Source organism: Trachymyrmex septentrionalis, unplaced genomic scaffold (assembly GCF_001594115.1).
Source record: "Trachymyrmex septentrionalis isolate Tsep2-gDNA-1 unplaced genomic scaffold, Tsep1.0 scaffold14, whole genome shotgun sequence".
Classification (NCBI taxonomy): Eukaryota; Metazoa; Arthropoda; class Insecta; order Hymenoptera; family Formicidae; genus Trachymyrmex; species Trachymyrmex septentrionalis.
Genome location: NW_017304543.1, coordinates 4278260 through 4284177, shown reverse-complemented (window position 1 = coordinate 4284177; position 5918 = coordinate 4278260). Strand labels below are relative to the sequence as shown.

Sequence of the window (5918 nt, the reverse complement as noted above, 5' to 3'; positions counted from 1 at the left end):
TTGTCTCATCGAGAACCCTCTCCTTTAAAGAAGCTTCATACCGACAAAGAGCATATTGTCCTTAGCGAGACTAGAAAATTATTATGATACTTCAATAATTTATAAAAATGTTACAGCTTCTATTTGACATTTGTCATTTACAATTTTTATTTATTATCTTTATTTAATCCTATGTATGATATAATGATAACAAAGAACTTTCTTGAAAGATATTACTTCCAGAATTATTTATAAAAAGGTTACTTTATATTTGAGTAGCGAACAAGATTTTTCCTGAAAAAAATTGGAATTAATTTAGTTTTACAAGTTCCCAGTCAGTTTCGTTTCTCTGTCGTATTTGTGCTCAAAACTTCGTGCATCGAAGGTCATCAAAGCAACTTTAATAGTCTACAGTATGCAATTTGGGGGACACATGGCTGGTGGTGGATCATGGTGTGTAATCTTAAAAGCGTGCAACCACGAACGGAAGTGGCGGAACGTCTAGCCATATGTTGGATATTCTTCTTGAAATATCTCGCAACCAGACCTTCCTCAATCTTCTTGGTTTCCAATTGCTGGTCATCAATTCCCATGGATATCTGACACATGTTCGCTTCACGATCATCGAGCTACTTCTTTCAAATCCACTTAGGAGAATTTTAAATCGATATCCGTATAAGCATGTAAAATATCTTATATACAGGTATTCTCCAATATTTTTGTAAAATATCTACACGAGAGAAATTTAAAGATCAAAATAAACGTTACATAGAGATTAATTCTCAAATTCAAATTTACATCTTTTCGCAATTTGTTTGGTATATTATATAATATATAAAGTACGTAGACAAAGATCAATAAGAGTTAAAAAAAATTTAATTTCCTTGAAGAGATTCATGCTAAAGAATGAAAGTGTCATTACATTTTATTTATCATTTAAAGACTTTTTAGAAGACTTTGTACGTTTTCAATTTCTGTATGAGTATGACAAATGTCAAATGAATTATATTTCTTAAAGGGGAGAAACGTAACCATCGCGATAACCAATGCATTCGATTTCGAACGAGCAACGGGAGAAAAAATCAGCTGGCGGGCGGTGCCAGTCGCTGTGCCACAAATAGAAGTCGCGGTTTCCTTAGAAACGTGCGTAGCGCCCACGTGCCGTGCATGCAGACCGACATGTATAGTGCTGGATGCACATACGTTGATCGGCTAAAGGGCGACGGAAGCTGACTTACCGCTACCACTGACATATGCGCGGCATTTGACGATTTAAAAAAGTCGAGTCATAGGCTGTGCGAGACGCCACGCACAGAATTTTTTTGCTCTCAAAGTCATCAATTAACTCCGTCATCATTAGTGAAAGAGAAAATGTTTTCTTTGAAATATGTTTTTAGTATAAACAATTATATATTATCTAATAAATTTCTCGTATTTTTAGCTCATTAAGGATAATGGGATAATTTATAGTATAAATATTTACCTTTTGATATTAATTTTTCCAAATTCCTCTGGAATTATTATCTTAGATTTTATCACAAAATATTGATCTGCCTTTCTTTTAAGCAAAGTACCGTGCTTTTTTCGTACACACATATTTTCTCTCGGCAGAAATATATTTATCACAATATCACAGCGCGACAAGAAGCTCAGGGAGTAAGGAGCTTTTAGGTTTAGACGCGCGAGGGTTTGGAATGAGTGGCCAGCAAGTAATTCTCGACAATTATAAAGTGAGGTCATCTACGAAGTTTACGAGATGCGTCGTCGCGTCGAATTAATTTAATAAATTCCTTACTCGACTCCCGGTCACGTATATCGGTGTATGCGACCGCTGTGCCGGTTTTCTTCCTCGCATTTAGTTTGCCTCCGCGCGGAGACATTATCGTGAGAGGCGCATGAATCCCAGGTCTTAACATAGCGTTAATCCGCGAGGTGAGAGAGCACGGATTTCTCCGTCCTTCTTTCATTTGAACCAGCCAGTCCAATTAAATCTTCTTTTTTAAGTAACGTATTATACCAATAACGGAAATGCGTTACGCGCAAATTAAGCGCGAGATAATCCACGGTAATCAAGATAATTAATCGAAGTGGCGTAACATCGCGTCGGACATCGGGAGTCTCTCGGTAAGAACGTGTGCAGGGGTGGCCGGAAAGCCGTAGGCTAAAAGTTGCAGTAAATAATAGCCGCGTCTCGCTTTAGTAATTGAAACGTATTATAGAGATTAAATACGGTATGAGATACGGCCGTGCTACGACCATGTAATCGTGAGAATTTTTCTCAAGGGCCCTTCGACGGCAGAAGAGATCTATAAATTCGCTAGAAAAAAAATAAAGAAAACGGAAGAGTAACTTTTCCTGTAGTTATACGGATTCTTTACACAATAAATAAAAAGACATTTTAAACATCGTCAATTTTTATATATGACAATTTTAATAATTTGCAGTAAAAAGAAATGACTCTTTTTTTTTGTACATATTATAATAATTATCTCTTGACTTTTAAAGGATAATATCTGTATTTAGCAGAAATTAATTAGCTTTATTAGAAACGTCGAGAAGAAAAATGTTTTAAAAATAACATGAAACAAGCAGAGACTTTAACAAATTATATATTGTGTTGGGAAATAAGCATGGGACGAAGTTTATGGCAATCGTCACGGTCGTTTTCCGCCTTTGACTTATTCCACAGACATTTAGTACATGGAACAAAGAATCCAACGAACAATATGCTGGTGGAACCCGCATGTTGGTTATCTTATCAATAAACATTACCAGCATAGTAGCGCAACAGCTTTAAAACGACAGTGACGGTTTGCAATCAATTTCATACTGCTAAATTTCTCGATTTTTTTAAATTAATTTTTCTGACATAATTGAGAAAATACATTACAGATATTCATTTTTATTTAATTATGTAATTTCGTATTATATTTTTATTATATTTATAGTTATAATTGTAATTACATGAAAAATTTTATCTTATATTAAAATAATTTTTTATTTTTATACATAATGATAAATCTTAATTGAATTCTAGACTTAAGTTTCTCTTGATATTAGTCAGAAAATTCAATATTGCATATATTTTAAAATAAATAATTCTGTACACTTTTTTTCTTTAACAACAGAAATTTGTTGCAGACTAAGATACGCATGTTCTGCTTTCATTTATCGAGATGCGATATTGACTGATAAAAAAGAATATAAAGTCTGAGAACTTTCAGATTCGAGAGACAACAAATATTTCGAAAAAGAGCACTTCACATCTTATGGTAGTTCTTAGGTTCTTAGGATCTTAAGAGTACAGGCGTGGCAGATTCTTTAATTTATCTCTCACCACTTATGTATACCACACACGCTTTCCTCAAACATTTTTTTGCGGTTACAGAGAGAAAGACATTTCTTCCGAACTCTCTACGAGACACTATCGGGTTTAAAATGGATAATGTACAGTTCCCCGAAAAATTGATTTAAATTTTTATTTTTATTATTATTATTATGTTAAATAAAACTCACGTTGCTCAATAGTTTAATTAACATATTATAATATACATTTTTATAACATTTTTTAAATAAAAGATTAATAATTAAATATTTCTGTAATTCACATTGTTTATACACAATTTTATATTTAATTTAAATTGTATTACGCGAGAGCATTATAAATTGATTTAGAATAATATTATATTTATATATTAATTTTTATGTTTAAAGCTACAATCCGAATCACAAGTTGGCGTTGTATTATTAATTATATGTTTTCTCTATAGATCACACTTTTTTTACAGAACTTTTTAATTCAATATACATCATGAAAAACAGGAATCCCTGACATCTTTTTTCTCATACTGAAACTATCCCATGCCTTCTTTATCCGATGCTTTCTTTCAAAGAAAAATGAGGATTTGCCACATTATTTGTACATGCGTTTTTTCCCACGATATATCCGGAATCTACGGGATGTCCGCGACGATTCGTCCGTCCGTTTCCGAATTTAATTCTTTCCCAATGCAGCTAAACGAGAATCCGCGCGATTCAATGACGGAACACAATAGCGAGACGGGACAAAGGATCTCTCGAGGATAGACGGGATCTTTCTTCTTTCCCTTACTCCCCGGATCACGAAATTGTGATGGAAACTGTTTTCTTTCGATATAAATCTTCGACAAGGGTTCACAGATATTTCAGATAGTAACGGTTGTTGCGATAGGAAGACAATTTTCGTACTTGAATTTCACAATTTCAATAACAGGAGAGTGACGTTAGATTTCTATTATAAAAATACAGAATAATTCACGTGTTATAAAATGTAAAAAAATCAATTCTCAAAAGTAATGAAACATGAATTATTCTGCACATAAAAAATTTGTTTTACTTATGTCTATGCATTTAATATTTATCATATACAAAATATTAATAATTTTTTGTGATTTTTTTTTTTAGTTACAGGTTCCAATTAGGGAAGATTAATATTTGCAACAAAATTCAAGGTCCACTATATAATACGCTTCAATCAAATTTCGCATGATCTCATTAGACTCGGATGAAGATTATCTCGACAATAATATATGACAAGATATCGTAGACATGAGCACGTGTATTGTGATCAATAGCAAAAATTAGAAAATTGTACTTACGAGTACTTATCCATTAAGCAGATCTGCTTATTATTATAATAATTTTCTTTTGAATTACCGATAGCATGTGAAGCTAATATGCCTGTTACATCTTTATTCAACACATCAGAGGTCATAAAAGATTGCTTATTTGCATTGCAGAGTATCTTAAAAAGCTTTAAAGATTATTTTCTACACATATATTAATTGTGTTAATTTCATGAATTGGTGTACCATATACTTTCAAATGTATTAATTAATTATTTTCTTTTAAAGACAATGGAGAAAAATATTTTAATTCATTTTAGCAATGACGTTTTGCGCTTCCAGAAAAAAAATACTTATTTTATTATTTATATCACAAGTACAATTAGTTGTATTATGAACATGGTTATATTTATGCAAAACTATTTGCTGCTGTAAAGAAACTGTAAAGTATATAAACGTATATGATATGCTATATGGATAAAAACAATGATTATTATTATACTAATATTATCAATCGTTGATACACTATTTTATTAAACTTTTACAGTACTCATATTTGAGATTTAAAAGATAAAATTACGACATTCTTATTTATAAAAACAATGTTTATAGAATATTTATTACGCTGTGTGTTTATTATTGCACAATTTGCAACATGTTATACATATTTAAAAAAATAAAGGACATCATTAGGTAGGGTATATTTAAAGAAATAGGTCAATCAAACGAGAAAATAATTTAGAGAATTATGTAATTATATAATTATAACATTATGTAATTACATGTACTGCGTATCAATTTTACATTCGTATTGGCTGTATTTTTAGCCTCGTCTACAATAGTCGCACAGGCTGTGTCGCATGTGAGAATGTCGCAAAAGTGTTGCTTCTAGTCGCATAACTGTTGTAATCGCAAAAGCTCTTATAGTACGGAGTTGAGCCAATTTCAATTTTCTGCGATTGGAACAAGCGTGTCGCATAAGCTCAGCCAATTACAGCACAGCAAGTTTGGCGGTAGAATTTGTTGTCAAATTGCGTGCAAATAATCCTTGCAATTATGGTAAACGCTCATTTAGCGACGTGCGAAAAATTTTCTTGCGATGATACTCCTCGCGACACAGCCTGTGCAACTATTGTAGATGAGACTTTACATTGAAAATTATCTACATAAAATATTAGAATATACAAAAATATATAAGTATATAAATAATATATAGTATATGTATATCATGTATACATATACTATACATATATATGTTTATATGTATAATTATATAAAAATCAATTTACAACCGATATAGAAGGAATTTATATGCATTATTTATTCTACATTTAT

At 31.7% G+C, this 5918-nt stretch overlaps 1 protein-coding gene across 1 annotated transcript in view; it reads left to right on the top strand.

Annotated features, from left to right (window-relative positions):
- The window catches only part of LOC108745484, an 8330-nt gene extending 3638 nt beyond the window's left edge, over positions 1 to 4692 (top strand). Inside the window, exon 4 of the mRNA XM_018481661.1 lies at positions 4423 to 4692. The gene's annotated coding sequence lies outside the window, so the exon portion shown is untranslated. The remainder of the gene's footprint in view (positions 1 to 4422) is intronic.
- The last annotated feature ends 1226 nt before the right edge of the window (positions 4693 to 5918 follow it).